This window comes from Condylura cristata, unplaced genomic scaffold (assembly GCF_000260355.1).
Source record: "Condylura cristata isolate star-nosed mole 26May11 unplaced genomic scaffold, ConCri1.0 scaffold00026, whole genome shotgun sequence".
Classification (NCBI taxonomy): domain Eukaryota; kingdom Metazoa; phylum Chordata; class Mammalia; order Eulipotyphla; family Talpidae; genus Condylura; species Condylura cristata.
This window is the reverse complement of record NW_004567127.1, coordinates 9184780-9202445: the sequence shown is the minus strand read 5'-3', so window position 1 is coordinate 9202445 and position 17666 is coordinate 9184780. Positions and strand designations below refer to the sequence as shown.

Below are 17666 nucleotides of genomic sequence, written 5' to 3'. Positions count from 1 at the left end.
CTAGCCCGCCAGGCCAGGGAGGGCGGGACAAGGGCGTCCTTCCGCTTTAAATTGTGGGTGGTTGCTACGGGCGCTCGGCACTCCGGGCGCGCTGTGGGGATTCACCTGGAGAAGGTGAGGCCGGCGCCGTGCTAGGCACCCGGAGAACTTGTAGGGAGAGTTGGGCTGACGTGATAGGCTCCTCGCCCGCTCTCGCAACCCTGCCGGAGCTCGTAGGTGCGGCTTCCTCACTCTCTCCACGCTCCGAGCTTTTCGCGGAACTTCCCGCCTTTCCCGCACCGGTGCGGCCTGCGCAGGTCGGCCGGGTCCAGGCCCCCAGGGATTGTCCTGGGCGGCGATGGGTTGCGCTCCGTGGTCTCAGCCGTGCAGGGGCCGAGTCCATTCGCTTCAGCCCTCCCCTGCATGACTCGTTTGTCCAGAAAAGTTGGTGGATTTTAGGTTGTAGAAAAATCTTGAAATTTCGGCCTGGCTAAGGTAATTTTGCTTGTTCTTCCTTCCACCCCCCCCACCCCGCCCCCAGTGTTGTCTCCCGTAGTGGGTTCAGAATTCAGGTTGTTCGTCGCTTTTCCCGTCGCCAGAATTAGCTGGCGTTCTGCTGTGAGTCTCGCTTCCCTCCCTAAAGGGCAGAAAAGCAACTTCCCAACTTCATGGAAACATTGTAAATGAATTTTTTTTTCGTAAAAATAACCAATTAGGTCGTTTAATGGGTAGTATGTGAATAAAACGAAAAGACCATTATTTCCATTTCCAGTTAATATGACACCCTCGGTCAAGTCCTAAGTCTTTCCAGACCTGCATCCCTCAAGTAAAGTTTATATCTGATTCTACAGTAGGACCAAGCATATCAGTGTTGGAGGAAATGTGGAAGTATGCCTTATGGGCACTGGTAACTTTCCGCCTAAGATTTCTTTACCTGCCTTCATTAATTCAACAGGAATTTCACTTTGTGTTCCCTAGCCACATCAGATGATTGACACCCAAGTAAAATTGGGGAGAAAATCCAAGCAAAAATCCTCAGGGATCTATTAGGTTTTTGAGTGGTATCCTTCAAATTTCTGATCAGCTAATGTGGCTTTTCTATTGGAAAATGTTGATTAAACTCACTATGCATATTCCTTCAAAGTTCTTTTGAAATTACTATCTAATAACTACCTACATGCCTATGTTACCTCTATACTAGAGCATGGTATTTCCTGAATATCTGGTTTTGCAAAGTCTTCTGCAGCCTACTAATACCAGATATGGTTGTAAATGTCAAATCTCTTTATAAATATTTGTGCCCTAAATGAGGGGCAGGCACAGATAGCTGATTTGTGTATTTTCTTGAAGGAAAATGGATTATGATGGTATAACTATTCAGTACCCAGAATAGTTTCTTAACCATAATCTGTTCAATTTAGTAATCACTGTTTCATTAAAAACTGAACTGGGTGTCCCTTTAAGACAAATAATAAAGTAGTCGTAGAAGACAGAAAGGAAAGGAGTATAGTAAAACATGAGAGAATGAGCTAGATAGAGAAACTGAGAAAAGTATATAAATATCTAAGCAAACTAGGCACATGGATCCTGGAGCAAAATGAACTGGCAGATTAGTCGGGGTGAACAGGAGACACTGCCCACATAAAGAAACCAGGAAGAGCTGATACCCAAGCTGAATTCTTTAGGTAATTAATTACCTAACTGCAGCTATTGCTGATTGTACATAAACTATTAAGTAATTGTTCTTATCACTTAGAAAATGATTACTTAAGAAAAAGATATCTGAAAATATGTAAAATTGCTCTGATAACTTATTAAGAGAAATACAAAAGAAAACAGTTATTTCCAGGACCGTAAATATAAAAAAAGTCACCTTATATTTTGGGTATTGGCAGCAAAAGAAACTGGCATCTGGAAAGTGACTGTGATGCTTTAGAACTACCATTAAAAAAATCATTTTAAAAAGCTTAGTGGTAGCTCTTTGGAAAAAGTAAAATGAGAGTAATTACTTAATAAAAAGTAAAGTAATTGAAGATAAACAAAATGTGGTTTATATATGTGTGATAGGTATAGTGTATATACAATGTGTAACATTTACTTTAAAAAAGGAAGTAAATTTGGATACATTATACTAAGTTAAACAAGCCAGACAAAAAAGGACAAATATTGTCTGATTCTACTTACATGAGGTACCTAGAATAGCCAAATTCATAGAAACACAAAGTAGAATAGTGATTATCTGAAGGAAATAAAATGAGATTGAAGAATTATTGTTTAATTTCAGAATGAAATGTTGACAAGTTCTGGAGATTACACAACAATGAGTGTACTTAATGCCACTGAACTATAGTTAAAATTGGTCAGAATAGAAAAATAAAGGAAAGAAAAAAATGGTTGAAGTATAAATATTGTGTTATCTGTATTTTGTCACAATAAAGAAAATTACATTTTAAAACAAGAAAGCAATTGAAATATGAATTGACGACCAGTGCTATGACTATAGGACCTGGCGTGCAGGGGATGTTTTGAAGATATTTGTAGCATAAACAGACAAATATTGTCTACTTTAAACATCCTAGCTTAATTTATGTGTCACTGGAGAAATAGAGTAAATGGAAAATTAAATCTCAATCTCACATTACCACTTAAAATTTAACTTAAAAAAATGGTACTTTTTATTTTCTTTGTTGGGGGGGTAAAAGAGGAATGTTTGTTTTCACACATTTTTTCATAAAACACTGGTTGGTGAGAATGTTTTGTCCTATAGAAATGCACATCATTTGAACATTGTAAAAGTTCTCCATTTGCCCACGGTGTGAGAGCACTCCAATATTTTGGGTAGTTTTGTGCTTTTTTCAAAGGAAAGGAAAATGTTATCAGAATTGAAAACTGCCATAATTATTTTAGAGATTTAAATTATATTACAACAAAGCATGATAATTTCCAACATAAATTAAAAGCCTTGCTGTTCCACTGGAAGTAAATGACATAGTTTGGTGAATTTAATAGTCCGGTGAGTATTGAACATACTCAATTTATTAGCAGATATCCTACCTGGTCATTTTGTGTCAGACATTCCTGGGCAAGTGATAGAAAATATATGGAGAATTTCATAAGTGATTTCAAATCAGTCTAATGTAGGTCTCTGTGCTCTTCCTAAATATTATGTCCTCCATATCCATTCAGTCACTGTAAAAGGTACATAAGAAATCATTTTTATTTATATACATAAAAAGATATATTTGCCTGCTTCATCTTCTATTTATTTGATTTCAATTGTTTGTAAGAATATTTAAAAGTAAACAAAGGTCTTTAAGCCAAGGATATTGGGATGTTTGAATAGCTTTGATTGTTGCAAGTCCCTCAAGAAATAATAACTGACCGGTCCTGACCAGTAATAGCATGGCAAGAGAACTAATGCCATTTCACTGCTGCAGTATTGAGGATCCCTCTTAACAGGCAGCTTTGACTTGAGAACTACCCAGAAGCCTAGTTGAAACCTTAGATCCAGGCTGCAGTCTGAGACACTGTGTGCCCCATCCTTTCTTTTCCTTTTCATCCTGTTATCATACCTGTATCACAATTTACAGACTCTCCCACCTTCTGCTCCCTTCTCTTTTGTCTCTCACAGATATTTCCCCTAATGAATCTCTTACATATTGTTATGGGCTAATCTGTATCCTCCTCACTTCATGTTGAACCCCTAAATCATTCTGAGGTCCTCATCAGAATGTGACTATTTAAGGATAGGGTGTTTTAAAAGGAGGTATGTACATTAAAATGAAGTAGGTAGGATTCTAATCCTATTTATCTGGAGTTCTTATAAAAAGAAGAAATTTGGACTCATTAATAACTATGAGAATGATTTCCCTCTCTACTCACCCTCCCATCTTCCCCCCACCAAATAAAAGAAGCCAGACAGTGGCATTTAGTCACCAGAAGCCAGGAGGTCTCAGTGATCTAAAGACCAATATCTGACAAGATTGGCAACCAAAGGGATTTGGCTCACAGGGAGTTTTGGAGATGGATATATGTATCTTAGCCTCTCTAGGGGAAAAACATAGGCAGGAACAATAAACAAAACAAAACAAATCATAAGCCAACGTAGCCAAAAGTGAGGAGCAAGAGAAATATCACCTTCAAAAAGTCATTATCCCTTGTTCAGGGGCCAGTTGTAAGCCATTTTTCAGGTCTATAACTCATTGATTTAAAAGGTAGCATATCTTATAACACTGTAGCAAGTATAAATATTATTCCCCAATCCTTCCCCATTCCTTGGATGACTGTACACACTGGGGAAGAGGGGTAACCAGAAATTTTGAGAACTTTTGAGCTCAGGGACTCAGGTAATATCAGCATTCTTAGATTCAAGGCATTGTCATGGCACCTGGTTAGAGTGGGTGCTTACAGGGTCAGGTGGAGTCCTGGCTAAAGTCCAGCTCATCAGTTTATTGTGTCTGTGGACCCACCAATGGCCATCTTTCCAGTTCCTGAATGTATAACTGGAATTAATAAACTTGGCAGTTGGAGTAATACCCACATTAAATCCTTGACCTGTGTATGAGCTATCATCATGAAGGACAAGTGTGGAAGTATCTATAAATGAACCTTCAAACCCTCTAACCCTATAAAATCACATACAAAGAACATGAGGAAATTAGTACCATTATTAAAGACCCAAAGTATGAGGGGGAAGGGAGGGTAATTCCTATCACATCTCTATTTAATCAGCTAGTTATGGCCCCTACAGAAACTAGACAGATACTGCAGAATGGCCCTAGACAAGGCCAGGCTTCAGTAAGTAACAGCTCTAATCGCACCTGCCATCCTGGGTGTGCATTGGAGCTGGAACAAATTAATAGACCAGTGAGAAAGGGCTTGTGTTGAGCGATTTGTTGAATGAATTTTCCATTCTGATTATATAGGAGCATCAGAAATGGTTCACATGCATTTGGAATAGATAACAATATTCATTTACAGTTTTGGATAGGTTAACTCTGCCCCCTGTCATAATATAGTCCAGAAAGATCTGTCCTAATATGGTCCATAATGTAGTCCAGAACATCTCATAAGATGTCACATTGGTCTACATCAGAAATACTAAAGGCTGGTCAGACAGCACAAGCAAGTGGTAACTAGTATGCTGGAGGCATCAGGAAGACCCAAAGAATAGAAGGAAAATGCTATATTCAAGAACTTGTCACTTCAGTAAGTGCTTTAAGTGTCCAGTAGTCAGAGATGTGTGGTATCTCTCAAAGAGTCAAACTTGCATCTTATGGCCCTCCTGGTGGTGAAGTGGGTTAAAGCACTGCACTAAGAAGCTTAAGTCACTTGCGCATGAGTTCAATTCCTGCCAGCCCCAGAGGTGACCACATGGTGTGGCAGACCTCTCCTGACCTGCCCCCTGTTCCTTTCAGCAGTGTACTTCATCAATCTGCCTGTTCTGCCCCCCACTCTGTCCCTGGTGAATTCTCTCACCCTCCGCATCTCTGGCCTGTACCCCAGTTCGGGAATAAAAAAAAAAAAAAACTTGCATCTTGTATCCTCTACCATAGAGAAGGACGCAAAGGACTTGGTGTGTTATGAACTGGGCATCACATGCTTCACCTCTAAATACTGCTCCAGCATATACCAGTTAACACTGAAGGTTTCCAACTTTGGGATTCAGAACAGGAGAAAGGTTAGGCTACAGAATAATCATATCTGCTGTTTCACTTTATATTCCAGGAGTCTCTGGGACTGGAGGTGGTAAATGGGGCAAGGGCAGGTTGGAGATTGTGGTGGTGAATTTTATGTCGGCCGGGCCATGGGTATACCCAGATAATTGGTCGCACATTATTGTGGCTATGCCTATGAGGGTTTTTCTGGATGAGCTTAACATTTGGGTTGGTAACCTAAATAAAACAGATTGCCGTCCCAAAGGTGAGTGGGCCGCATCCTGAATAGAATAAAAATACTGAATGCAAGGGAACACCTCCTGCCTGATTGATAGGCGAGGACGTTGGTCTTTTCTAGTCCAGACTTGGACTGAAACACTAGCTCTTTTTGCATCTTGTGGCTGCCAACTTTCAGACTGAAATTTGTACCATCTGTTCTGGTTCTCAGGCCCTCAAACTCAGACTGGAAGGACACCTTGACTGCTCTGGGTCTCTAGCTTGCTGACTGCAGATCTCAGAACTTCTCTGCTCCACAGTCATGTGAGCTGGTTCTTTACATTAAATCTACCTGTGCCTATATCTGTATCTATATCTATGTCTCTCTGCTATTGATTCTGTTTCTCTAGAGAATTCTGGCTAAAGCCAATTTTGGTGCTATCAGTGGAATACTGCTGTGACAGCTAAAACCGTGAATGTAGATTTGGAACTCACTAATGTGTTGAGGCTGGGAGAGTTTTGAGTGGATGCTAGGAATATGGACATTAAGGAGTAGTGTAGTGAGGTTGCAGACAGAAATGAGGAATGTTATTAGAAACTGGAAGGGAGGTAATCCTTGTTATAAAATGTTATAAAGGGAGGTAATCCTTGTTTGAACTGTGTTTTCTAGTATTTTGTGGAAGGTGGAAATTGTGAACAATGGACTTGCCTCTTTCGCTCAGGAGATGTCTCAACAAAGTTTTGAAGGCAGGTGTTCATCCTTCCTGAATCCTTACATGAAATGTGAAAGAAGAAAGATGGGTTGAAAAATTGTTATGCAGTAAGGAACTGCAGTTTGACCATTTAGAAAATTCTCAGCTTACCTGTATTACAAAAAGTGAGAAAGCAGGTTCTGAAGAGAACACCAAGGCTGTGACTGAGTTATCACCTGATAAAGAATTTATTGGATTACAGGAGCAGAAATGCCACCAATTTGAATGGCCTTGGGAGGACACAGTGAGAGGTGGTCACCAGAAGTTGACCAGGCTGGGACTCTAATATCAGATTTCCAACCTCCAGTATTGTTAGAAAATAAATTTCAGTTTAAGCCACCCAGTCTATGGTGTTTTGTATAGCGGCCAGAGTACACAGAGCTTATGTGTGGAAAAATCACAGTGCAGTCTCTGGGACACTGGAGCGAGGCCACACCATCTGCAGCAGAAAGCTGTACACATTTTATGAACTAGCTACTCGTGTGATACTAGTCCTTGGTGGAGATAGAATACTTAGCCACAGGACACCAAGTATCCAGGACTACCTATTGTACACTGGGTTCTATTGGTGCAGATGAACCAAGCAGCATTTACTGTAAGATGAAAATGGTGTGTCTGGGGTGGAATGCAGATGTGGTGAGGGCATTGTAAACTGCACCACCAAGTAGCCCAGACCCTCTTTTCACCCAACATATAGCTGCACCAGTGTCATGACTAGCTGAAGGAGGAGAGTAAAGTCTGAGTTTGGTTTAAGGATGAGTCAGCTTAGTATGTGGGAGCAAGCCAAAATTAGATGGCAGCTGTACCATAGCCACATTCTTGAGAAGCTTTGAAAACCATAAGAATTCCCACCTTTCCAATAGGTGGGGCTCAAAGCAGCATTCCTGGCAGTCTGCTTTGTATATAAGGAGAAGTGGATCAGTATAAGAAATAGATACTTGGGCAGGTGACAAAGGCCTTACCCTCTAGTGGAGCCTGTGGGCTGAAGACCAAAGATAAGGAGGTAGAGTCATTTGGATGAATGCATAGGAGAAGGCATAAACTGTGAAGATTTTTGTAGCACACTTGTATCCTCCAGCAAAGAGACACTAAACAATCAAGAAGACAAATGATTCATCAGCCTGAAAAACTGGCCACTCTGAAGCCAGTGTGATGGCCACTACCAATGGGTTGCATTGTGTCTCCTCACCCCCATTAATAGGTTGAAGTTCTAACTCAATATGTCAAGTTATGACATCATTTGGAAATAGGGTTATGCAGTTATAATTAGTTAAGAGTGTTCATAATGGAATAAATAATTCAGTATGACTGGACCTTAAAAGCAGACAGCCAGGAGAAGATAGATATGTAGAGAGAATACCATGTGAAGATAAAAACAGATTAGGTGATGCAGCAGAAACTAAGAAATCTATAGGTTGCCAACAAACCACCAGAAACTAGAAAAAAACTGAAACAGATTTTCCTTCATAGTCGTCAGAAGGAATCAAATCTCCCAACATCTTAATCTCAGACCTATAACCTCCTGTTGTTTAGATGACCAAATGTGTGGAACTTGAAGACATCTCTAAGAAACGAATCCAGGCACTATGGAAGCCATCCATAGAGTAGCCATAGTGGCATTGATGAAGATGATGTGTGGACCCAAAACGAATGGACTCCAACCTTCCAGTTCTGACTTAGCTACGCATACCTGACTATCCCAACAGTCAACAACAGAGACCAATGCTGTGACCCCAATATGACACTTAATCAAGGAGACCAACTTGCTACTTGGTGACAGGTTGACTCGGCGAATTCATCTATGCTTCAGGGCCAATAGTTTGTTCTCATAGTGGTAGATACTAAATTTATCCATGGGTTTTCCATTCTACCCACAGATTCTCATCCCAGCCACTAGGTTATGGCTTTATGGAATGTCTGGTGCACAGGCATAAGATGTTATAAAATAGCACCTGACCTGGGTGCATCTCAGTAAAAGAGGTATGGAAGTGAGCCCATGGCTATGGGATTAACACAGTTCAGAAAAACATAAAGAGTTATATTACTTTCCAAAGGCACAAGTGAAACAGCACTTAGTGCTATCAGTCAGGATGTGTTAGACACATTAAATCATAGGTGGTTATAGTTCCAGTAGAAACACTACATGGTCCTCTAACCAGGAGTGGATATAGCATAGCCCCAGTTATGTTCATTCACCCATTAGAACTTACTGTGCTTCCCATACCCACATCTGGAATTTGTAGGGCTGGAGGTACTCTTCCCAAAAGTCTCTCCCTTAAAGGGCGTGTGATCCATAAGCTCTGACTGCTACTGGGGTACTATGTCCAGGGATTGGTAGGCAAAAGGAGGTGTCACCATCATGTAAGGGACAAATAACCCAATCAGTAGGAAGAGGTGACGCTACTTTTTACAGAATGCCTGTGGTCCACCTGGCATCTTTTGATACTCTCTTACTCCCCTGTAACTGGGAACAGACACATGTTAGTAACCCTGGCCTGAGAAAGGTATCATTACCAGGAGCTCAGAATCCTCAAGAATTCAAGTTTGGTTCATACAACTACATAAGCCCCCAAGACCTCCTGAACTAATCACTGAGGGAAAGGGGATGTAGAGTGGATAGTAGAAAGGAGAGGATGATTGTCAGTTGTGGCCTGACCAAAATGTTGTAGTTCATCCCACTAAGCTTCCCCTTCTAAGTTTTCCTTCAAGAAGAGAGACAAGTGGCGGCCCTCCCTGGTGGTGCAGCCAGTTGGAGAACTGCACTGCAAAACTAAGCCAAGCCGTGGCTGCTACAGCTGCTTCAGTGCAAGTTCTGTGGCGCGGCAGACCTCTCCTGTCTTGCCCGCTGCTCCCCTCAGCAGTGTACTTTGTCAGACTGCCTGTTCTGCTCCCCACTCTGTTTCTGGTGAATCCTCTCACCACCCCTGCAACTCTGGCCTGTACCCCATTTCTGTATGCATAAATAAATAATATCTTTAAAAAGAATAAGAGAGCCCAGTGGGAACCATGGAAAACCTTCTTTCCAAACATGCCTAAAGATGTAGACCTGGAGGACCAAAAATGGGCTGTGGTTCTGAAAATGGGCTACTTGGATTTCCTGCTGTGCAGAGCATAGTTAACTGATGAGCCCAGCTACTGGCCTTCTGGATCCACTGATGTGTTTGCAACTTCCTACAAGCTGTTCCCTGCCGATGACAAAACATGGTTATGTATTAAGAAAGGTGCAGTCTTTTAAGAGTTGAGACTTCTCTAATAAGCCACTTTGGTTAGAGAACTCATCCATAAAATTCAGAGTTCAGAGGGAAATTTAGAGAAAGTGACAAGCAAATGTAATTCAAATTTTAAAAAAAGGAAATAAAGTCAGAAATCAGTGAAACAGAAAGTAGATATGTGAGAGAAAATTAACAAAGCCAAAAGTTACTGATCTTCAAAAAGTTTAAAATTAGTTAGCTCCTAGCAGGCCTAATCAAAAAAAAGTATAAAGCAGCATTACTAATATCAGCAATAGAATATTGAACATCACTTGAGACACTGTACACCTGAAACTTGTACAGTATTATAAACTAATGTTACGTCAAAAAAAAGAAAGAAAGAAAATGAAAAGAAAAAAGACATCACTACAGGCCCTATAGATACTAAAAATGCAACAGGATCCTCCAGCTAACTTTATACTAATAAATATGACAATTCAGATAAAATGAAAAAATTTTATTGAAAACCAAAACTTACCTAGACTGAAACAATGATAAATAGAAAAATCTATATTTTTATATCTTAAAGAAATTGAATTCATAATAAAAAAAACCTTCCTACAAGAAAACTCCAGATGGCTTCACTGGCGAATTCCTTCCAACATGTATATTGCTTTTAGAAAGGCATATTCACACTTTCTAATGGTTATATATTACACACTCTATTTGTAGCTTAGCTTCCCCCTCTTCCATGCATCATTCATTTAGCACCTACTATGTACTATGTTAAGAGTTGTAGACACAAAGATGAAAAAGGTTTTGGCAGAGGGAGCTTTCAGGTTGTTGGAAGAAGCAGACATATAATGTAAATGCAGGGAAGTAAGTGCTAATAAAGACATGTATAAGTACTGTGAGGAATGAGGAAGGATCCAGGGAAGGAACGCTTTCCCATCGTGAGAGGTGAAATCATGTGCCATGTGCTATATGGATAAAAATAGCTGGGAAATGGAGGACAGTCCCTATTCTTCCTTACTAGATCTTTTTCCCCTTGTATCTTTTGACTCCACAGGACTCTGCCCTTGGCTTTCTGGTTTTCATTGTCTCAAAGCAGTTGCATCCACTCCACATTTGTTCCTATACAATTAATCATCCCCAGAATCAGTATCTCCAGGCTCTTGTCACTTGAACTTCAGGTCTAAATACTCCAATATCTACAAAACTCACCTACTCAGGGGCTTGCCACAAATATCCCCACTCTAGAGGGGGCTGCATCTCAAGTCAAATGTCTCTCTAGGCAGGACACCACTTCTCTGCTTTCCTTTATGCGATGAAACTTCCTACTCTCTTTCCATCTACTGTATCTTAACTTTTTAGGATACAGAAGACCTCTCCTGATTCTTGCTTCTGAGACTTCTGTTATCAAGTCAAACAACAGCCCTCAAGTCACCAAATCCAATTTTTCCCTTATTTGACCTAAGTAGCATCTGACCAGTTGGTATTTCTCCTTCTTTAAAGGTGACGTTTATCTGACTTCCACCCTGGAGCGATTTTCTTCTCAACACCCTGGCTGCTTGTCTCGATCTCTTTTTTTGATCTTCTTTCAACCGTTATTTTACTCAGCCACTAAGTATTGAAGTTTCTTGTGTTCCATCCTCAGGCTTCTCCTCAGATTTTGCTTGCACTCCTAGAAAGTATTAACCAATGCTATCATTTAAAGTGTCATCTATGTAAAAAAAACTCTTATGTGCTCACAATGTCAGCCTCAACCTCTCTTCTGAAATGACATGTATTTCTCTACTAGCTGTCCCATTCAGATGCCTAATATATTTCAAACCAAGCATGTCCAAAGCCAAACTTTTTAAAAAATAGGCTTCGTTCATTTTGTTTTTAGAACAACTCAGCAAAATAAAATCAAGTTTATTTTTAGACAACATACGTCAAACAGGTTCCGAAATAAAATAAACAGCAACTTCATACACAAAAAAAGGAAACCTTTTATCTTTGGCCTTTTAACCCATTTCACACAAACAAACTACATAAGAGGACAGCTGAGAACATACACAAAACTAACAGGAATGCTGGAAGTAACTTTTCTTGTTGCTTTGCTTTTCATTCGTTTACATGATTTTTCTCTAACTCTGAGATTATAATGAACATGTTTACACCACAAATAAAGTCAGAAGTAAAACAGAGAACACCCCAAAGGCTGGTTTGGTCACCTGAGATCATTAAAAAGACTGAGCCCTAACAACATGTACACACAAATAAAATGTAAATAAAAAATGCAATCACAGTTTCCATTTTTAAACTACTATTCAGTAAAAAAAAAGAGCCTTGGAAACTTTGGTTCTTTTTTTCCCCATGTTGTTTTATTTTTCTTGTATAAAAAGTATGTGGTGAGCCTGGGCCCTTTGGTGGAGACTTGGGTGCAGATATGGCCAAGATGGTGGGTGAATCCCTGATATGGACAGTTGGTGAAAATGGCCTCTTTCCATAGATTAAGAATCAGAGAGCATCTTGGGGATGGCATCGAAGGCTTTGGTGAAGCTGCCCAAGGTGGCAGTGCAGCCCCTGGCTGAGGTGTAGCAGTCATCAGTACTGGCCACCAGCAGCTTCTTTCTTGGGTACTGAGGCTGAGATTATGCCAGGGATGAGGCAGGGATGGGATGCACCAGCACAGAGCTGCAGAGGCCAGTCACCTTGCAAGAGATGATGTGGCTTCATTCCCCCAGTGGCACGGGGATAAAGGAAAACTTAGCCAAATGGCGCCTTGCATGGCAGTAGCTACTTCCCGGAGCCCCTGACATGAAGATCAACATGTCCATTGTCATCTTTGGTGGCAACAAATGTCCTGGACCTGATCCACTGGTTACCAGAGGTTTGTGTCTGCTGGAACATACTCCTTAAAACCTCATCATCAAGGAATGCCCCCAGGAAAGTAGTCAGTGATCTCAGATCCCTTGCCAGGAAAGGAAGAAGCAAAAGCTCCAGACAGTTGATCTTGACTCCTTAACCAAACAACCCAGCTTGGTGACAGAGATTTATTCTTTGTCATCAGCTTTGCTGTGACAGCCTCTTTGTCCTGGCCTTGACTCTAGACCCATCCTGCAGTCTCTGCAGTGCCCCACCTCCCAGGACCCAGAGGACTTCTGAGCACGTTTACAGCATCCAAGACACCCACCATTTGGTATTCCAGTTTCCCACCTAACTGAATTCCCCTCAGTTTTCTCCACTTCAGTAAATGACTGTTATTTGAGTTATTGGTAAGGCCAGAAATGGTGGGTTCCTCATTGACTTATCTCTCTTCTTAGTACCCTTGTATAATTCAGCAGCACATTCTATCAGCTCTCTCTTCAAAAATTATATTCTGGGGTCCCTCTCTGGTGGCACAGTGGGTTAAAGCACAGGACTATTAAACTATCTGCAGCCACTACAGCATGAGTTTGGTTCCCTGCTAGGGAGCTGACCCACATGGCACAGCAGAACTCTTCTGGCCTACCTGCTGCTTCCCTCAGCAGTGTATTTCAGTCAATCTATTCTTTTCCCCACTCTGTCTCTGATGGGTCTTCTCCTCCCCCCTCACCTCTGACCTATACCCCAGTTCTTGAATGCATAAATAAATAAATAAATAAATCTTTAAAAAAAAATATTGACAACCGTGAACTTAAAAACAAACTATATTCTGATCAATTCTCACTATCAAGTAAAAGAGATTCAAGATATATCTTGCAGGTAAAATAGATAAGGCTGCACAATAGAGTAAATAAGAGGGTAAGGAAGGTCGATTGTACAATTGAACGGCTGGTGATGTCATATGCTGACATGTAGTGGATGTGTCAGAGTGAGAGTCAAAGGAGCAGCAGCTGGGATCTGATAGGTTGGAGGTGGCCAAGTATGAAATGTAAGGGCTAAGTCAAAAAAGGCAGCTGAAACTGGAAGTGCAGATTTTAGAAGGCGGTGTAAAATCCGATGAGTTGATAGAGTCTAGGGGAGCAGGAAAAGAAAAAAGGTCTATTGATGATGTGGAATGAAGAAATCCATTGGGTCATCTGCATGATAAGGAGCTGCCCAGGAGAATGGAAGAAATTGAGGGGAGAGGAAGACTGTGAGCCAGGTGCTGTGTCTTCAGAGAATGAGGAAAATGGTCAAGAGGTTGGAAGATAATTGTGTTGGGAACCTCAGAAAGAACTATCACAAGGGGAAGAAGCTGTACTGAGCAGGAACAACCCAAATTTCCCCTTAACTGTATTCTTTGTTTCAGGTAATGAGGATCTCCAAGTATGTCTTTGAGCTTTGCAGATTAAATAGGCTCAAAAAAATTCCAGGCTTCATTGTTCCAGACTAAGCCAGACCCCTGGGGCTTAATCAAGGCAGAGAGGCTGGCAAAGTGAGGCCAAAGCGATGGGAACCTGGCATGAAATAAGAGTGGGAACTAAGAGGTGATGCTAAAAGTTGAAATGAGCTGATGAGGGATTACTAATGCAATTACAGGGTGGGGGGCGGGAGGGGAGGGAGAGAACAGGAGGAAATCTGTTACACTGAAGACTGTATTCACCACAGCACTGATCCCGTGAATCCACACTGATGTGGTGAAATCTCTGGACTCAGAGGCTCAGGGGAACTCCTGGTTTGTGAGCACTTGTGTGCTGAGAAAGACACCTCCTGGCCCCATAGGAAGGGGTCACCTATTCAAGACCCTCCCAGACTTTGCCCTGTATGTGTCTTCATTTGGCTGGCCATTACTTGTGTCTTTCAAATAAAACTGAAATTATGTTTTCCTGAGTTCTCTTGAGTTCTTTTTTTTATAAATTATAAACTTGAACAAGCTCAATAATTGAGCAATGAGAATCCCTGAATTTTTACCAGTGGGACTTCCAAAGTATATCTAGTGTCTAAAGTAAGGGCAATCTTGTGAAGACTATGCCCTTAAATATATAGAAAAATTAACTTCAGGTAGTTAGCACCAGAATTGTATTGCAGCTGGGGTTGGTGTCAGAATAACAGGTAACATTATGCTAGTTAAACTAATTTTGAAAAGTAAAGGAAATTTATTAATATACCTTACTGAAAAGTCCTCAGGTATATGACTTCAGGTATGGCTTGATCCAACAATTCAAATAATGTGATCAAGACCTGGTTTCTTGCTTTCAATTTTTGTTAAGACTGACATCATTCTCAGCAAACTCTGTTCCCATGCAGGATGGCTGCCAGCATCTCCTGCTGTGCATATGGGTTTATATCCAATTAAGGGGGAAGCAGGAGGGAAAAAGGAGAGATTCTTATCCACTCAAATAGATGTACAAGAATTGAGTATAATTGGCCTGAGTTGGGTCACATTCCCATCCTTGAATAACTCACCAGGAGTATTGCTATAAATAAGATTTCTAAAACTAGAGGTAGGATTTATCTTTTCCTAACCACTTATCCATGGATGTCTTGCCTTAAGCAAAGTCTGGTGCTGTTGTTGGGAAAATAGGGAAGTGAATACTATGGAAGTCACTCAGTAGTACCCACTATAATATTCCGTTGATATTTATTGAACTTACTCCTCCTTTTGAAAATTAGCTTCCTTCTGGAAAATAATCCCATACTCCTTTAATTCACAATTCTATACTTAAGATTTGTTCTCTCTCTACTCCAGATGGCTTAAGTATCCTGTGAGATTCTCTTTGCAACCTAATGATTTGCGAGTACAGTTCCAAAAGAGAGAAGAAAAGCTTGTCAGATTATAGTAACAAGTCATCTTCTCTAGAGATCATTTATGTGACAACTTAATTATTCAGATAGTAAAACCCGAAGAAATGCCCACACTTAAAGTCCTGACAGAGGAAGATGATCCTGCAAAAGAATGTCTCTGCACAATCAGGTCTGCAAAACCACTCAGCGCTCCTGAAATAAATGCAAAGTTTATGCACTGAAGTTTATGGACTTTATTTATGGAAAGATCCTTACTTGATTCATGCTTAGATCCTTAGCATCAGTTTGCCATGATTCTAGTTAGAGTTCTAATAGGTTTAGTTATCTGATGTAGTGAACATCTGCTGTTTGTGCTTCTTCACTGTCTATTCTTCTTTTGGCAAAATACCCTGATTTTCCTTTCTGGAAATTAGTTCTCTCTCACTTTCAGTTTTATGCTTCCAGTGTGGTTGATACATAGTGTGAGAATAGACACATGACCAGGATGTGGCCAGTTCTGTACCATAGTGATTGATTCTGAAATGGGAATTTGGCCCATTTCAGAATGGTATTGAGAGTTCTACTTTGCCTGCAACTCTTGTAGGGTTGCGCTAGGTTGTTAAGATGTAAACCCAGACTGATATGAACTGTCATGGGAGAGAACCCATCAGGGAAATAATGTAGAGGAAAACAGAGCAGACATGGGCAGACAGATACAGATAAAATCCAGTTCTGATGTTACCATTTGAGCCACTGGAAGCTGTCATGAGTAAAACACTTTCACTTTTCAATTATAGGAGGCAATGAATTACTTTTTGTTTTGTTTGAATTGGTGTCTACTCAGAAAATCTTAGCTAACCAATACTAGCCAAGGTAAACCAATATTACCTTACCTGCTATCTGGTTGAAGCAAATTAGAAGTCACAGTAGGAGAGGGTTTTTGCTTGAAGGCATATAAATTAGCAGCAGTTTCAGCAATTTTTAAAAATGTCATAAATTTTGACTACTCAATGAAATAAAACCCAATATTTTGCTGTGAGGTACTGACCCCCAAAAGAAGACAAATAAAACCACAAAAATCAATTGCTCTTTCTCTCCCTTTCCTCATTAAGAAAAAAAAGAAAGGAAAAGAAAAGAATTCAGAATCCTAACCATAGCATCATATCTTATAGTATAAGACAGTGATTATTAGTCCTGATAATATTTCCTGTTTTTATAACTATCCTCAGTGGTCTGTCACACTTAAAACCATTTTTGACTTCACTCTCAGTGAGTAGTTACTATACTTAAGAAAAATATATTCTTAATGTTTCTGTTTTAATTTCCTACAAAACAAAAAAGCTGCATTTAATTTTTTATATGTTCCGAATTTAAGTTTTTAATAAATTGATGAGCTATAGGGCTGTACTTTATACATTCCCACCAACAGTGAACAAAGCTTCCTTTTTCTCCACATTCTCGCCAACACATGTTTTTGTATGGTATTTTTGACATGAACCATTCTTACAGGTGTGGGGTAATATTTCATTGTAGCTTTGATTTACTTCTTTGAAGAAGTGCCTGTTTAGCTCCTCTGCCCATTTTTTTTTTGACTGAGTTATTTGTTTTCTTTCTGTGGGATTGTATGAGTTCTTTGTCATCTTAAGATATTAGCTCCTTGTTGAAGGTATCATGTACACAGATTTTCTCCCATTTACCATCTGAGCCAGTGATTCCACTCCTAGGTATCTACCCATAGCATTCAAAAACATTAACTGAAAGGGGAATTACACTGCTATGTTTATTGTTTACTATTTACAATAGTTATTTTATCGAAACAACCTAAATGCTTAACACAGATGGATGAATTAGGAAGATGTGGTATGTGTGTATATACATACATATACATATTTATACATCTGTACACACATATATCTACATATATGCAAACACGCATACAGTGTAATGCTACTCAGCTATCAAGCAAAGATGCAGTCTTGCTGTTGAGTCAACATGGCTGGAACTAGAGGTTATGCTAAGTGAAATAAATCAGAAGGAGGAGACGAATACGATGATTTCACTATAGAATATAGATAAACAAAACAAAGGAACAGACAAAGCCAAGCCAAAACAAATCCTAGACCTCTAGCTACCAGGGAAGATTAGGAAGGGGCAAAAGTGAAGAAGAACCAATGAACTATGGTGGAAGATGTGTG

General features: G+C 40.2%; 1 long non-coding RNA gene across 1 annotated transcript; it reads left to right on the top strand.

Moving 5' to 3' along the window:
• The first annotated feature begins 63 nt into the window (after nucleotides 1–63).
• LOC105854118 lies at nucleotides 64–9368 on the top strand. The gene is made up of 3 exons (XR_001145841.1): nucleotides 64–114; nucleotides 6085–6176; nucleotides 8138–9368. It is a non-coding gene; the product is annotated as an uncharacterized LOC105854118 (long non-coding RNA).
• Nucleotides 9369–17666: the final 8298 nt, after the last annotated feature.